The 18,455-nt window shown below is 44.9% G+C and overlaps 1 non-coding gene across 1 annotated transcript; it reads left to right on the top strand.

The window, feature by feature from the left end:
• The first annotated feature begins 6,765 nt into the window (after window positions 1-6,765).
• LOC112064248 (U6 spliceosomal RNA) lies at window positions 6,766-6,872 on the top strand. The gene has a single exon (XR_002891433.1). It is a non-coding gene; the product is annotated as a U6 spliceosomal RNA (small nuclear RNA).
• The last annotated feature ends 11,583 nt before the right edge of the window (window positions 6,873-18,455 follow it).

The following is an 18,455-nucleotide window of genomic DNA, read 5'->3' as shown; positions in this document are numbered from 1 at the left end:
GATAGTGTTTCAAATCGCTGACTCCTTCATTTGTTTGCAAACAATGTATATCTAGAAATGCCTTGATCCATTGTCCCCTGCCCGTCAATTCCATGAATACCCAGCTGTAGAAAAGACATACTGGAGAAGCAATTTACAACAGTTTTCCCAATGGTCATGTCTTCTGGTAAAACGTCTACTCCTCACATCACCAAAGTGGGCATATAAGCACTGTCAGGCCAAACATGGTATCTCTCAGGCTTGGCCTCGGTGACTGGTCCAAGAGGTGGGCATAAAATCCAAACCCACCAATTAGAGTCTTGCCCTATGATTTTTTTTTAACATCTTTATTGGAGTATAATTGCTTTACAATGGTGTGTTACTTTCTGCTGTATAACAAAGTGAATCAGCTATACATATACATACATCCCATAGTTCTTCAGAACCATTTTTTTTTTTAGATTCCATATATATGTGTTAGCATACAGGATTTGTTTTTCTCTTTCTGACTTACTTCACTCTGTATGACAGTCTCTAGGTCCATCCACCTCACTACAAATAACTCAGTTTCGTTTCTTTTTATGGCTGAGTATTCCATTGTATCTATGTGCCACATCTTCTTTATCCATTCATCTGTTGCTGGACACTTAGGTTGCTTCCATGTCCTTTGCCCTGTGATTTTTGTAATTGGAAGCTGGAAGCATTTTCCTTCAGCCCAAAATCTGAAGATGCAAGTTCAGAGCCCCCCAGTGGCATTTTCCCTGCCTCCTAGTCCATTTGCAACAGAAAATGAAACAATCCATAGAGAAACACAGACATGAAAACTAGTGAGCAAGAGACTAAGTGCCTCCAACTCCGGGAAGCAAACCAACCTTCAGGTCAGCTCCACCCCTGCCTTCTCTGAATTTTGGTTACATTTGCCAATTGCTCTTCCTCCACCCACCCCCCCCCACCCCCCCATTTTTGCTTAAGCCAGTTTGATTTGGGATTCTGTTACTAGTAAATAAAACACCAGAGACAGAAACAGAACTCAAGGTGACCTCTCCTAGGGAAACTCTTGCATAATCCCTTCTCACTAGAAATATCTCTTCAACCCCAATGCACTCAGGTGACAAGTTTTCTTGTGCTGACCCCACAGCTAGGATCAGTGCTCACCATACCGTACCAACAGCACAAGTCAGCAAACATTTTCTGAAGTCCAAAAAGTAGATATTTTAGGCTGTATGGGCTATTGAGTATCACAGCTACTCAGCCCTGCCATGGAGGTGTGAAAACCCCATAAATGATACGCAAATGAGTGTAGCTGTGTTCCAACAAAACTTTACTTGCAAAAAAGGTGATGGGTCAAATTTGACCCTCAGGCCATAGTTTGCCAACCCCTGCTCAACAGGATTTTATCTATTTATTTATTTGACCTCAGGTTCCCAGAATTGGATTAATCACAATCCTTAATTCATAACACACTCTCACCATTGGCTGATGATAGCCCTTTCTTACTGGAGTTATTGATTGATTTTAATAACACAATGAAGACTAGTGAACTCACTACCCACCCAAGATCTGGAACATTATTAACAAAACTGACCTAGGTCTGGTGATCAACCCAAGGGTTGGCTTTCTAGGCAGAGGCAGCAACATGGGCAATAACATGAAGACATGTAACCACATTGTTCCTTTCAGAGCGTGGCTTGGCTGAAGTGTACAGTGAAGTATGCGAAGCAGTCAGAAATGAACCAGGACAGGAAGTCTAGTCCCAGGTAATAAAAGGTTGCCCAAACATTGCTTAATATGTGATTAATATACATAAGAATTTCTTTTTCAGACTATTTCTTGGAGAACTACTAAAAGGCCAGCCAAGCCAAAAAAATTCCTCCTACGGAGTCTGGAACTTGAGAACTTGAGTTGGGAGGCTTTTTTAAGAAACTGGAAAGTGAAGATCTTCAACAGGCTAGTTCATTCAGCTAGAGTAACTCATCTTCTAAACCTAACAGGCTGTGGTAATCAGAAATGCCAGATGAGCTTTGGCATGGATGAGATGTGAGTAAAGGCACCACCCTAAGCATCCAGTAGGCGGTGGGAATGGTATGGAAATGCTGACTCAGGCCAGGCCGTTGGGAGACGTGCTGACCTGAGGATGCTGAATGAGGGGCGGGAAGCCGCAGTTGCCCCTTCTGTTGGAGTGAGAAGAGAACAGAGGCATCCTTGTGAACTCTGATTCTCCCCATGTGTGGTTCTCATTAGTGCAAATCACCCAGCCCAGAATTCTGGTTAGGGTTCCTCTGTGCCCTTAAGATTGCACTTCCCTATCCCTTTAAAATTAGATGTGACCATGTGATTTGCATTGCCCAATGAAAAGTGAATATAAGTGACACATGTCTCTTCGAAGCAACAACTTCAAGAGCCAGGATGCAGTTCAACCATCTGTCTTCTCATTGCCAAGCTGATTGTAGAAGCTCTGTTAAGATGGACACTTTGTCATTGAGTCCCTGAATGACCATGAGAGCACTCTTTTGACTTACACTAGACATTTAGTATGAGCCAGAAATAATCCTTTTATGTGTTAATCCATGAGCTATGAGCTTTGCTTCTGTCTTTTCAATTAAGAATGACCTAGGGGCTTCCCTGGTGGCGCAGTGGTTGCGCGTCCGCCTGCCGATGCAGGGGAACCGGGTTCGCGCCCCGGTCTGGGAAGATCCCACATGCCGCGGAGCGGCTGGGCCCGTGAGCCATGGCCGCTGGGCCTGCGCGTCCGGAGCCTGTGCTCCGCAACGGGAGAGGCCACAGCAGAGGGAGGCCCGCATACCACAAAAAAAAAAAAAAAAGAATGACCAAGACTAGGGTCAACAAACCATGGCTGGCAGGACAAAATCAGCTCACAGAGCCTGCTTTTGTAAATAGTTCTACTGGAACACAGCTCCCCTTGTCCCCCTCACCACCCCCAACTTCATTTATGTATTGCCTATGGCTGCTTCCACACACTAAGGGCAGGGCTGAGTAGTTGTGACACATACGGAACGGTCCACACGGCCTAAAATACTCACTGTTCTACCCTTTACAGAAAACGTTCACTGACCCCTGACCTAAACAATCCTGACTGAAACACCATGTAAAGTGGAAAACCAGACACGGTGATCAATCCAGGGAGCTTGTCCACACTCCCCAACCTCCCCTTTCCCCCTTCCACTCTCCCCACCACCCCCGTGGACCCTCAATTCTCTCAAGAAAAGATTTGCTAACGGTCATTCGTACCTTGGTAGGAAACCCATTTGAGGCAGAGTTGACCTCTTCCAGGAACATTAGGCTGTGGCTATAAAACTGTAGACCCAGGGCTTCCCTGGTGGCGCAGTGGTTGAGAATCCGCCTGCCGATGCAGGGGACATGGGTTCGTGCCCCGGTCCGGGAGGATCCCACGTGCCGCGGAGCGGCTGGGCCCGTGAGCCATGGCCGCTGATCCTGCGCGTCTGGAGCCTGTGCTCCGCAACGGGAGAGGCCACAACAGTGAGAGGCCCGCGTACCACAAAAAAAAACAAACAAACCCTGTAGACCCCACTAAAGAAGGCCTCCATGAAAAGGGAGTGTATCAGGGGCAGGGCGGGCACCGTTCCTCTGTAGCACTCGGCCCTTATGGGTCCCGCTCAGCCAATGGTCAGCATCTCGCCTGTTCCCACGGCAGCAGTCACCCTGGGTCGCATGAAGTCCTCGAACCCAGCTCCCAGTTTGCGCGGCCTGAGGAGCCTGAGGGCCGGCTGGGTCCTGGGCGCCTGGCTCCCTCAGTGATGACAGCTGGGCAGGGTCTGGGCACCTGGCCCTGAGGGCGCCCCCAGCTGATATCTGCCTCTTCGGCTGGGCCTGGGCACTGGCGGGAGGGCACAGACTGAGTGCTGGACCAGCGCTCCCTGGCAGGGCAACGGCCCACACAGGGATCCCTTCCTCTTAGCCAGGGTCTGGATCTCTGAGGGTGAAAGTCGAGACTTGGGACCGTGAACAAGTAAAATGAGTAATTTGTAAAATGTTACAAGCAGCAAGGAGGCATGGAGACAGAATTTAATGCCCCCCCCCTTCCCTTTCTTGTATAATTCTCAAGCCTATGACCTTTGAGAGTATTACACCTTTAGATAAAAAGCTGCAGAACAGAGAGTACCATTTGTTTTTACGGAGGTTTATAGGAACATGGTGACCTGACCTCCATGGACAGCAGCCAGAGCAAAGGATCCAACACCAAGAAATATGCAACAAGTAACCGTGCCTCTCCCTCACCTTTCCTGTAAAAGGGCTTTGCTCAAAGCCGTGGAGGAAGGAGTTCGGGGTTTCTAAGGCATAAGCCACCCGTCTCCTTGCAGGGCCCTGCAATTAATCTTTCTCTGCTCCAAACTCTGACGCTTCCCTATCGTTTGGCCTCACTGTGCGTCAGACACACGGACTTGCGTTCCGTAACAGCAGATGGATTATTTGGAGGAGAAATTAGGAGTCCCTCCAGAGCTCCCTGAAGTGACATCATGCAGGTGACTGCTCTCTCTAACTCTGCAAGCAAGAGCAGTCCCAGGAGTAACCTGATAACAGGTGTCTTTCAAACTCTCCATCTATCTCCAAAATAGATGCATTCAGTTCTCTAACAGTTTCATCCACCAAGAGCATAACTAAGAACCAGGAAGTAAACCAAAATGGTTTCAGGGCAGCCACAAAATGGAACTTTTGAGTCCAATATACTAAAATACAAAGAATTTACATCTAGGCAATTTAAGTTTACACACAATTCTAACTTGAGGGTCTGGCTTATAGGATCTTATCAAGAACCACGTCACAAAAGTTCCCTCACTGACTCCACCAATTCATTTACCATCCATCCATTCATTCATTTATTCAACAACAAATTTACTCACTGCCTCCTGTATTTTCACACGTCACTTAACATTTATAGAACGATGTGTAATCTAGCACACGCCCATGTTTGAGCTGGCTTCTACAGGAAACACAAAGACAAGTGAGGCTGTGCCCAGCCCTCAAGGAAATGATAATCCACCAGGAATGCAGGGTTGCTCAGACTCAAGACAAGGTGAGCGCAAGTGCTTAATAGGTAGAAGAGAGTTTCTATGGGAAAACAGAGGGGCAAGTCTAACTTAAGGATCTGAGCAGAACCCGGCAAGGCAGCGCACAGGCAGCAGTTAGAAGGGAGAAAGCACGCAGAACAATCCTGAAAGGCAAGCAGGGCAGATGCAAGATCACAAGGGTGTTCGCACACCCCTGGCCCTCACCTGAACCCCTGTATTCACGCACCTCCTCAGCACCCCTCCACTTCATTCTTCACCTGCAGTCTGAGAGACCTTTGGAGATACAAATCTGACCACTCGTGCCTCTGCTTAAGACCTTGCAGTGATTTCCTACCGCTGTGAGAATTTTAGACCAGGCCAGGGAGCCCGGGGATACAGGCAGGACCCCCAGCTTGTCTGTGGCCCAGCTCATGTCAAGCACCCCGTGTCTCACTAGACCAGCCACAGACCTCCTTTCTCAGCCACTCCTTCACATCCTCAGGCCTTAGGGCCATTTAGTACAAGAATAAAGCTCTTTGACCTTAATAAACCCCAAAAGCATCACAAACAGTATAATACAGCACACGTGCTGACATTTAGGGATCAGACTCCATGTTTTCCATTTAGAGTACAAAAAAACAAAACCTAGCAGGCAATAAGAACTCAATGAATTCCACATGCTCCAATTTGGGAGGTAAGGAGGAGCCCCACATTTGAGAAAGATTTCTAACCAAAACAGCGAAATCATTTTAAGTCCTAATGTTTAAAAGAATACAGCCCATTTGAAAAATCTGGCTAAACAGCACTAGTTACCCAAGGCTTCCACACTCATCACATCTTCCTCTGAGGCTGGACGCCCCGGCAAACTTGTTTGTATTCATAAACATCTTCACCAAGCCTCCCCTCCCCCTGCTGACCGCATCCCGAATCTCGCTGAGCAGAGAAGCTCTTCCAGCCCAGGAGGAACACCACAGATTCAGGTGGGAAACGAATTGTAAAAACAGATGTCCTTTAAATCAAATATCTGGTTTCATGCAAATATTGTCAGAAATAGACAATGAGGGCTTCCCTGGTGGCGCGGTGGTTGGGAGTCCGCCTGCCGATGCGGGGGGACGCGGGTCCGTGCCCCGGACTGGGAGGATCCCGCCTGCCCCGGGGCGGCTGGGCCCGTGAGCCATGGCCGCTGGGCCTGCGCGTCCGGAGCCTGTGCTCCGCGGGGGGAGAGGCCACAGCAGTGAGAGGCCGGCGTACCGCAAAAAAAAAGAAAAGAAATAGACAATGAGAGAACCACAGAGGAAGTGCAATTGACACATAAACCTTGTTTCTAAAACAAATTTCTAAGCCACCCACAGGCCTGAAGTGAGCCTTCAGGAGTGTGAATCAGAGGCAGCCTGAGATGTAAGCAAAATACTCAACTGCCTAAATTACACTTGTTTTAGGGATACCAGGAAGTTCTCCCTACTCTCAAATAGCAAGACTATCCTAGGGCCACAGTACTAGAAATTTTACAATTAGAAATTCACTCCTTTGGATTTATTATCTCTAGTCCACTTTTAAAAGATGGGGGAGGGAGCTGTCATTCTTGAGCAAGATAAAACACTAAGCTGAAATCATACAATGTGTTAGAGAATGGTAATAATAATGTTTTATGTTGATACAGCATGTTATAGCTTCCAAATTCCCTGGCAAGTAGGTAGAATAAGCACTCTTTAACCAAAATTTTACAGATAAGGAAACTGAAGTTCAAAGAGGCAATATGCTGCTCGCTTCGGCAGCACATATACTAAAATTGGAACGATACAGAGAAGCTTAGCATGGCCCCTGCGCAAGGATGACATGCAAATTTGTGAAGCGTTCCATTTTTTTTTTTTTTTCAAATTTGAAAACACTATCAGCTCCACTTTAGAAATTTCCAGTAATCAGGTAAGAAAAAAAAAAAAGGATAAACAAAGAGGCAATATGACTTGCTCAAAGACATGAAACAAGAATTGCAGAGAGAGAGACGGCTGAAGCAGGTCACCCGACTCCTAGCCCAGTGCTTTGCAGAGGCAGCAGCAATGGCAGAGTCAAAGGGGGCGTGCGGGTAGGGAGTGGGTCTTCAAACCACCAAATAATTTCCATCAACACTTCTTTGATCTATATAAAGGTTTTCCTAATTGTTGGTGAAGTTCATTGCATGCTGCCACATCAAGACACACACACACCCACCTCCAGCCCTACTGAGCAGATTACATCTGCAAAGCCCCTTCTCTGTAGAGGCCGGGGCAACTGAGGGGCCAGGTCTGCAGGGCACAGTGGGGAGAAGGGCCCAGCAAGGGAAAGGAGAAGGAACAGGTGCAAGGCGTGCGCCAAGCAGATGTCTGTCCCCAGGATTTGAACAGTTATCGTGTTTCCTCTGTGCCAAATTTATTTCCCTTGTGTGAATGCTCACGATTGCCCTGTACATAAAAATTGTTTAATTCCCATATTAAAAGGAAGAAGTGAGACTCAGAATTGACTTGCCCAAGACTGCACATTGTGTGAGCAATATTTGAACCCAAGCCTTGGGCTTTCCATACCAGGCCTCAGAGAAATCTTTTTTGTCCCAGGAAACCAAGAGGATGCTCTATCCCACATTCTCAGCACAAGTCAAGTCTATTAGAAACATTGTAAAAGAAAGATGGAAGAAAAATGATTGGATGCACAGGTTAAACGTGGACCCACACTTGATTCATTGCTTCAAAGACACAACAGCCACTGAAGCCCCTTGGTCACATCTCAGCATCCACCATCTCTGTAGTTGGAAATATGGAGTTTCCTCCGTCCACTGGGACCATGGAGCATGCAAATGAATCAAGAAGATACACGCAGAATGCATGCCCACCCTTTCTTGCCATTTGCATATAGTATCTCAATGCCCCACGAGCACAGAAATCCAGTGGACCCAAGATGCTTGGGAGTTTAGCAAGACTCAAAGTAAATATGAGGTAAACACATTATACCTAAGATAGAGTAAGCAAGAGCACTGACAGCCCTGAGAGGTCACACTTTCCATTTGAAACAGGACTTACTCTGAACAAAGAAAAAGGGTGGTGGTGTTCCAAGAGACACTAACAACCAAGGGACCTTATCACAGACTTTCTCACTCATGTATCAGCCAGCCACTCACACCAAACACCAGTCAATTTTATCCCCCTAACTGCACATGCAAATATCAAGCTCTCCAAGTGGTCCTGCTGAATCCTCAGTCTTTGACTTCAGTTAATGGGAGAAGCACTCAACACAGAACTCTCCAAAGAAATCATCCTCAGAAATGCTCCTCAAGAATCCCACTCTCAAAGGAAAATGAAGTTTACACACAAATCTTTATGGCAAATACTTAACAACAAAATCTGGAAACAATCCGAATATCTTCAGTGAGTAAATGGAAAAACAAACTATATTACTTCCTTACCATGGAATACTACTCAGTAGTGAAAAGGAATGAACTGCTGATACAGATCGCACAGATGGTCTCAGATGTATTATGCCAAGTGAAAGAAGCCACACTCAAAAAAAAAAAAGCATGGAAATCTTCTAAGATGGGCTGCATCTGCAAAAACAGAGGTTCAGAGAGACTAAACACTTTAAAAAGAGGTCAGGGCTCAGCCTTCAAGGGGCCCAGCTGCAGAGCTAACAGCTGGCAAGTAAAGACAATATGCAAAAATCAGGGGAAGATTCAGATAAAACAAGGCCTTACCTCTTCCACCCTGAGCAATCCCAGAGCAGAATCAGGTGAGTAAATCAGGCAGCAGTTCACAATAGCTGTGCAAAACAGGTCTCTGCAACTGTTCACTCAACTATACTGATCCAGCTGACAAGCCCAGAACTAGAATTATACCTTGACCATAAACTGTAACTTATCACGGTCGGTAACTAACACCAAGAAAATCTGCTGGCCTAATAGATTTCATTTTCCATCTCAGGGTGATTGTAGCTATTTTTATTTGGGGTAATTTGAATTCAAAGGCAGCCACAGAAAACAATGGAAAAAAAAGAGACCCTAATTACAATTCATTTCTAAAATGTATCAGAAATTATGAGAAGTAATTCAACCATTTTGGCTAAAGTAAGGCTAAGCCAGACCTTGGATGCAGCCCCAGGTCCAATATACCTACTGTCCTTAATCTGTTTTTTAAAAATCTCCAAGGGCTTCCCTGGTGGCGCAGTGGTTAAGAATCCGCCTGCCAGTGCAGGGGACACGGGTTCGAGCCCTGGTCCAGGACGATCCCACGAGCAACTAAGCCCGTGCGCCACAACTACTGAGCCTGCACTCTAGAGCCCGCGAGCCACAACTACTGAAACCCGCACGCCTAGAGCCTGTGCTCTGCCACAAGAGAAGCCACCGCAATGAGAAGACCGCGCACCTCAACGAAGACCCAACTCAGCCCCCCACACCAAAAAAAAATTTCCTTTAAGAAGGAAACTTTGTTCTTGGCATCATTAAAGGGTGTTAGTCCCTTGACCTGGCCTCGGCCCAGCACTTTCCAAGCACTGGGCCATCAAATGGAAATTGGCACTAATCGTGTTTTTTTTTGAGCTGCAACTATAGTCGATCCAGGATAGTTTATACCAAGCATCTTTTGTGTGTTGGTGCCGAGCTGGATGCAATGGGGGATGCAAGCCCTCAGGAACCTTATATACTTATTGCCTCATGCATGGAACACCTTTCTTCAAAGAGAAAATGAAGAAAGATAATATAAACCCAAGTGCTAAAATTTCACACAAAGGTAAGAACACTGAGTTTAAAACCAATGATTCTCGAGCTTTATTGCACCTCGGAATCACATAGGGTGCTGGTTAAAAATTCAACCTCTTGAGCCCCACTTATAGAAGTTCTGTATCTGTTAAGTCTGAAGTGGACCTCAAGGATCTGCTTTTTTTTTTAAGATTTTTTTTTTGATGTGGACCATTTCTAAAGTCTTTATTGAATATTGCTTCTGTTTTATGTTTTGGGTTTTCGGCCATGAGGCGTGTGGGATCTCAGCTCCCCAACCAGGGATTGAACCCATACCCCCTGCATCGGAAGGCGAAGTCTTAACCACTGGACCGCCAGGGAAGTCCCAAGAATCTGTATTTTTAACAAGCCTCCCATAGCTCCAGTAATTCTGATGCTAATGGTCCCAGACCACACGTTGTGGCCCTCCGCTAACTACTGCTTCTACACGTGAGAGGACCACTGCCAAGAACGATCAGGAAAGGTCATGCAAAGAGGCCAAGCATCATTAGGGTAAGTTAGAAGTGTTTCTCTTCTGAAACCAAATAAAGCAAAACAGAGGACGTGACAAAGGAAACAAGCAAACACCCCCTCCTTTCTCATTTACACCAGTTTCAAACGTTCGAATCTCTGGTCTCATCGCGTTGATGAAGATGTCCTGTGATATGGGAAAGGTCAGTCTCTGGGCCTGCAGCTAAGAAAGTATTTGCATGAGGAACATAATGGCCAAGAGAGAGGCCAAGGAGGAGCCCCAAAGGGCAGGTCTGCGGTTAGCAGACGCCACTGTTGGTTTGCTGCTGAGTGGAGCTCCCCTTGGGTTTTGGCTTTGAGTGAGGGAAGTCCCCAGGAGGCCCGTGTAATTGTGGGAACCGCTGTGGAAGTTCTCCAGAGGCTCTGGGAGAGGCAAAGAAGGTTAGACGGTTGCCGAAATGGCTCCCAGGGATGACAGCAGCCGTCTTCTAAACCTTGAGGAACACAGTGGATCTCACTCCGCCCTCTCTCTTGCCTTGAGGTTTCCCTGGCAACTCACCCATGAGTATTGGAAGGAAAATGGTTACCCTATAGAAGTTGCCCTAGCAGATCTCCACACAAAGGGAAGAAAGGAGGAATCAAGGCAAAAATTCCGGTGATAGTTGAAACTAAAAGAAGAGGGGGCCACCTGATAGTTTCTGTCCAGGCAAAGAAAATTTGAGCACATATGGTTTCACTTATGAATATTCGCTGGCATTTTGGTTTCAGGCTCTGTGAATTGCCAGTCAAAATGAGTAACAGTGATATGAATAAAATGCTTAAAACAATGTCTGTCATGAGGTGAACCCCCATGAATCAGTGGGTCTCAACCTTGGCTGCACATGGGAATTCTCTGGGAGCTTTCAAAGCACTGATGCCTGGATCCCACCTTGAGAGTATGATTTAATCACCCTGGGGTGTAGCTGGGTATCACGAAAAATGGTATTATCTCATTCAGCTCATACAACCCTGCAAGTTAAGTATCCTAAGCTCCGTTTGCAGGGGAGATACTAATATCCTAGGTTAAGAGATTCATCCAAAATTATTCATTTACCATGTGAGTAACATATTATAAAGATGACTCAAACCTGAGTTTGTTCTCTGTATCTACAACTCTGTTTCTGTTTTGTTATGTTTGTTGATTTATTTTGTTTTTTAGATTCCATATGTAAGTAAAATCGTAAGGTATTTGTCTTCCTCTGACTTCTTTCACTTAGGTCTCTTAAACTGTCCTTATTTTTTTTAATTCTTCTTTTTCCTTTTTTTCTGTTCAGCTAAGTAATTTCCACTAATAGTCTTCCAGTTTGCTGATCCATTCCTCTGTATCATCTACTCTACTCTTGCTTCCTTCTGGTGTATTTTTTATTTCAGTTATTATATTATTCAGCTCGGTTTTGTTTCTCTTTATATTTTCTAACTTTTTGTTAAACTTCTGTTTATCTGTTCTTCTCCTGTGTTCATTGAGCATCTTTATGATGATTACCTTGAACTTTCTATCATGTATATTGCTTATCTCCTTTTCATTTAATTCTTTTTCTGAGATTTTGTCTTGTTTCTTTGGCACATATTCCTCTGTCAACTCATTTGGCCTAATTCTCTATGTTTATGTCTATAATTAGGTAGGTCAGTTACATTTCCCGATCTTGAAGAAGTGGCCTTATGTAGGATACATCTTATTAGGGCCCAGCAGCACACGCCCCTCTGGTCACCAGATCTATATGATCTAGGGGGTGCCTCCTATGTGGGCTGAATGTGCCCTTCTGTTGTGGCATGGCCAACTAGTGTAGGTGTGCTGGTAAGCCTCATGTGGAGGCTGCAGGCCACTGGTAGGTGGGGTCAGGTCCTGGCATGGCTGGCTGCCCGGCCTAGAGGGCTCTTGGGACTATCCAGCTGGTGGGCAGGTAAGCCTCAGCACGAACAGGCTAGAGAGAGGACTCCAGTGCATTTTCCAGCACCAGTGCCCTCATGGTAGAATGAGCTCCCCAAATGGCTGCAGCCAGCATCTATGTCCCAGGGAGAGTGCCAGTTGCCTTCCGCCTCTCTAGGAGGCTCTCCAAGATCAGCAACTGTGTCTGACCCAGCCTCCTTCCAAATTAGTGCCTCTTCACTGTGTCTCAGAGCATGTGTAATTTTGCATGCACCCTTTAAAAGTGGATCTGTGTTTCTGGCAGCCCTCTGCCTTTGCCATGCACAAGCCCCACTGGCCTTCAAAGCCAGACTTTGGAGGCTCATCTTCCCAGTGCAGGATGCCGGGTGAGGAGCCCAATGTGGGACTGAGACCCCTCATTCCTTGGGGAGAACATCTGCAATTGTGATTATCCTCCAGTGTGTGGATTGCCTAGTTAGTTGCCCTGTAAACAGTTGTAATTTTGATGTGCCAGTGGGAGGAGGTGAGCTCAGGGTGTTCCTACTCTGCCATCTTGGCCACTTCCCCTGGATTCTTATACATCCCCAGGGAGCATCAGGAACTGAAATAATTAATAAGTGTCAACTCTGCCAGCTCGGATGAAGAGGAGATCTCAGTGGAAGAGTGGCTTTAGAGAAAAAAGTCTTAAATGCCACAGTTTTCAGACATCTCACTTCACAGCCTGTGATATGTACTGGCTATGTAGGTATTGAAGACCTAGAGATGAGCATGTTGGGCTTAAAATCAATTTTCACATTGTACAGAGATAGGTGGTAGCAATTTTTTTTCTCAAACATTTACTAGCCTTGTTCATGGACAATATTCTGGAATGAATGTGTACTTACGTGATTAACCTAATGTAGACACCCAGGGAGTGATAGCAAATGATGTGTGATCCATCCAGTATGGACAACTCCCCTGAACAATACCCAAAGGGTTTCCTTTGGAGCTTTATAAGAAGAAATAAGGTTTTGTTGTAAATAACTGTGCCCACACAGCCAGAGGCACCATATGCCTCTGGTGATGCCTTCGAAAGTCCTCTGTTCTATACTAGTGTGTCTATCAATCACCCTCCTCCTTGGGTAAGCATTAAGGTATCTTCTGTGCTCAGCTGTCTGAATGCCTCTTCCACATTATTCCAATGTCATTCCCTCTGGAAGTTTTTTCCTGTCCTCTCAATCCTTCTACTCCAGCCTCTGGCCTAGCTGGAGCCCCTTGGATGAAAAGACACTTCCTGCTTTCCTAGGTATATTAGGATTCTTTTGGCCACAAGTAACATGAATTTAATTTGATTAAGTAAAAAAGGGGTTTGGGGGCTTCAAGGAATCCAATGAGAGAGTAAACTAGAAGAAGGAAGGACAGAGATACAGTCTAAAGGATGTCTAGAGACTCAGACATCCTCATGACATCTCTCCATTCTGCTTCTCTCTGTATGAGTCAACCTTTTCTCTTTCCCTCCAACCAGTTTTCTGCATGTGACGCAATAGATGGCAGCCAACAGCACCCAGACTTTTCACCATGTAGTTTCACCTACCAGAGATACAGTTTTATTGATTTTCTGGCCTTAACATGAAAGAACTTGCTGGCCCAACTTGGGTCATGTGTCTGCCACTGGTTCAATAAACTGTGCACAAAAGGATCCAGCCAGCTAATAAGATGACTCCTCCTGTGGGGGGCTGGGGGCTGAGAGGAGCAGTAATCAGAAGAAGTAGGTGCCAGGAGTACTGGACACATAAAACAATAATTGTCCCCTACATAAGGGCTATGTAATAACAACATTTTGGATACATGTTAAGTAAATAGTAATTCATGCAGTACCCACAGGTGAAATACCCACAAACACATACACACACACACACACACACATACACACACACACACACACACACACACAGAAAATGAAAGCAGCAAATTTCATCAAGTAACTAAGTCTTTTGGTCACTTCCTTAAGACACCAACATCACTCAGGAATCTTCTCAGAAGACACGGGCCTCAGTGTCCATTTCTGCCGTGTTAAGGAAGTTGTAACTGTTACAGCAGGCAGGTAGCTAGATATGAGCAAAGAAAGGGGGGCACAGGCCAGGGGGTAGGAAATCATGCATCTTGTAAACAGCGGGGGTCCATGGTCAGACAAAGAAAAGTAGGAACCTCCAGACTGACAGGAAACCTCATATTTTGGGTGATGTGTGTCCTGGAGGCACACAAAGAAATGTGGGGAAAGACAGGAATTACAATGAAATTAGCCTGGCAGATATGAAGTATCTATCGTGCACCGATGCCATGGCGCTTCCAGTAAAAGCTAAATAAGGACAAAAATCCCTTCTCCCCTTGGGAAGGTGGAGCTGGGGTGAAAATCAGGGAATACAACCCTCCTCCCCAGTGAATATTCTGCCCCTTCATTTGTATGCCCCTCATAACCAGCTTGCCAAAGAAACCCAGGCAGCTACTCACCTGTCTGCCCGCTCTCCCTCTAAGAGTGTATTCTTGCTTAAATACATCCTCATTTTATTCTCTTGACCTCCCTGTCTCGTCCCTGAATTCTTTCTGCAATGAGGCAAGAACCTCAAATTCACTGGGAGCGTAACGGCTAACACCAGGGGTCCCTTCAGCTCTAGTCTTCTATGTCCTTCAGGAAGTCTCCCCTGTGGAGAATTAGGCCAGACCCAGGTTACAATTTTAATTCCAAAATGGACACCCTCCTGCATCCTGCATGTGGGAACTTTAATAGAGGTGTGGGGCAAGGTCTTCCTCCATCAGGGATTCACCTAATGGGGGAAACAAACCTCTTCTAATTAAATGGCTCTTCAGGAAATTCATTTACATATGATCTGACTTTGTTCATAAAAACAGATTAAATTCTGTGTCTTCTGGGGCTGCAGTGCTTTACTACGATCAGAGCACCAGAGGAGGCGAAAGGAAATGAAATGTGATTCCAGCTGTCTACGGATGTGATGTCAATGGATGTGATGTCAATTCCAAGAACAGAGAAGGGAGGGCTCTCAAGACAAAGATGGCAAAGGGGGTGGGCAGAAGTTCAAAGGTCGGGCATGGCACGTTCAAGTCCAGCTTTCTCAATGTTGTCACAAAGTGGACAGCAGCTGACCATCACTCACCAGCTAATTCCTTGGTAATCATCCTATTCTCATGTATACCAGTTTCCTTGATGTGGAGATTACAGTAGGTAACTCTGGTTTTGTTCCAGAATTTCCTTTTCAAAATGATTAAAAAAAAAAAAATCACCAGAATAACCAGAGCCATTTGAGCTCAACCCCAAATTCAAAAGTTCAAGTTCAAACTTGGGCAGTGGGTGGTCCTCTAGGAGTTTGAATGGTCTAGCCTTCACAACACCAAAGAACATTTGGCCAGATCCAGTGTGGTGTGTGCTTTATAGACACAAGTCTCCTTTTCTTCTCTCAACAACCCAAGGTGTTAACAAGGTGGGTTATTATTACAGTGATCATCAGAGCAGTACATTGCCCCTAGAGTCAGACCTCCTGGTTTCACATCCTAGCTCCCCTGCTTTCCAGCTCTGTGACATAGGCAAGTTAGTGAGCATCTTTGAGCTTTGGTTTTCCCATTGATAAAACGAGGATGGACAGAACAGCACTTACCTCAAGTGTAGTTGGGAGAATTATTAAGTGAATAAATGTAAAGAGCTTGTAGCATGGTCTGACACTCAGTAAAGTGCCCCATAAATGTGAACCATTGTTAGTAGCTCCACATTATATATCAGGCACAAGAAAGGCTAAGAAATTTGCCCAAGGTCACTCAGTTAGTAAATAGCCAACGAGATTCAAATTAACCCACATCACACAGCCCCTGTGTACATTTGCCGCCTTTAACAAAAACTGACACTGCACAAAAGCTATATTTGTTTTTACTGTTGCTGTCGATCATTAAGTACAGGCTTAGAAATGGATTTGGTTTCGCGGGTGTTCCAATATTTTATTTGCATACCAATTTTTTTGTTCATTAATGATTATCATGGCTGGGGATGTTTTCCAAGTGACCTGGGACTGATGTTCAAGTTCGAACTATGGAGAAATGTTTCTGTAAGAAAGTAGATATTGGGCATAGATATCTGCTACCTTTATAGATTACTAAAGAGCAACTTTTCCAACGTTCAGTTTATGTATGAGAGGATAAATTCAGAAGGGCTTTGAGAATCCATTAAAAGGAAAACAAAATAAAACAATACAGATGCTCAACTCAGAGAAAAACAGGTAAAATAAATGTTCTGTCGAACAAGTGATTGATGTCAGTATAAGTGTGAGACAGCAAAACAAAGCGAGGTTACTGCTTCCTCCAGCTCAGCTCCAAAGGAAAATAAAGGGAAATTGATACAGCCAAAGGAGGAAAGCTGTAGGACAGGGAAGAGCTGGGTCAGTCCTGGCTTTGCTGAATCTTAAATGAAGCAAATAAACAACTATCACCAAATTATATTTCCCTCCCAGGGAATTTTTCCCTTATGTCTCTATTTCCTGGGAAGTGAAACAAGAAATAAGAATCTGAAATACCCTCTAGGGGATATCTCTGTTTCATTTTTTTAAAAAATCCACAGAAGGCATCTGCTTAAAATTGCTCTAACACAATACTTCTGGACTAAAATCTGGGTTGCAAGGTTCTATGGCTTCAGCTCACCTTCCAAAGCTGTCTGCATCTACGTGACTAACTGGTCATTGATCTCTCCTTTGCATCACACTTGTCTCATGTCTCATTAAGCAGCTCCTGCCACCGCCACTCAGAGTGCAAATCAGCACAGCAGGGCAGGGCTCCATGATAAATGCCACGTGGGTCTAGATTACACTTATTCTGAACTTAGTGGGCCTTAAATCAGAATTCAGAGCACACCTTTCCCCCAAAGAATTTCCTTATTAACCTCATCTCATCCCCAATCCATATCATACATTAAGATCCGTACTTTCTTCCTCATCCTTCCATCCCATACACATCGAGGATGAGAGTAAAACTGGGGTGAACAGTTCCACAAGCGGGCAGATATGGTCACGTCTCTTGTGTTTACAATTAATAATTTAATCCTCCACCTGTATTATTAGTAGGAAATGTGGTGTGTGCGTCTTCCTCCTTTTAGATGTTCCCCCTTGGAATTCACGTAGTCCAAAAGTGATCTTTCCAGTCTTTATCTAAAGGGAGATAGTTGGACCTGAGTCACCACTGGTATAGCTTCTTCTTGCCACAGGGTGTTACTGTTGGAAACCAGACCCATGCAGTGCAGTGCTTGCCCGTTGGTGCTAAGATCCCTTGCTGCGGTAGATGTTCCCACACAGGCTGCTATGGTTCTTTGAGGGAAGAGAAATCCCCCCTTCGCTGCTAAACCTGCTCAAGGTTCCCATGCTTCGACTCCAAGGTTGCAGCTCTTACTGTTCAGGTCTGTCACTACCCACACAGAGAATCAACCAGCCCAAAGTAAGGTCAAGACTAAGCCAAGACTATTGTCCCACACCCACTGCAGTTACCTGGGGAAAGTCATGAATACAGGAAGGGATAAAGCATTAGGGCCAAATGATAGAGTTCACCACAGCATGAGAAAAAACTATCACACATCGTCACGTGTGACCATGTAGAAAAGGGAAGTCTAGATATCCACATGGGAATCCTTGTGTTTAATCAGTCCAGCCCTGTGTATTAATAGGAATTTGCATGAGACTTTAAATATTACAAATAAAACATTCATAACATTTTCCATTTTTCAATTTTTATATTCTACTTATTTCTAAAAATGGTTTGAAACCATCCACAGGGGGCGGGGGGAATCCCAAACACAATAAAAATTAAAACAAGAACCAAGTAACAGTGCCAAGTAAGGGAATAATTGCTTGAAAAATCCTAGGCTAAGGAAGGTCCTACAACTGAGCTCCCAATTAGCTTCGAGCTGCCTGGCAGCCAAGGCAAAGAGAGAAATCCAATGGCTTATGTATTTACCATTGTCTCATAAAAGGACAAATGCCATTTCATCATGACAGACAAATATCTTCCTACCTCTAAGAGTTGAGAATATGAATGTGCTAATGATAATTTGGTCCATAAAAATAAAAAAATTGAAACATTTTAAAGGTAGATAGACCATGAGGATTTAGACAGTGTGACCATATAATTTGTTACCTAAATCAGCACACTTTTAAAAATGAAATGACTGCTATTAATAATGTTGCTGGGGCAATTATGTTCATTAGGTCTGTTCTATGCAAACTGGGATATATGTTTGTCTTAGCTCTAGGACTTGTGATAGTGCATTAATTTGGAGTTAATGCAGTTGGGTTCAGCACAATATGCTATG

This window comes from Physeter macrocephalus, chromosome 20 (genome assembly GCF_002837175.3).
Source record: "Physeter macrocephalus isolate SW-GA chromosome 20, ASM283717v5, whole genome shotgun sequence".
NCBI classification, from domain to species: Eukaryota; Metazoa; Chordata; class Mammalia; order Artiodactyla; family Physeteridae; genus Physeter; species Physeter macrocephalus.
This window is presented reverse-complemented; position numbering and strand designations above follow the sequence as displayed.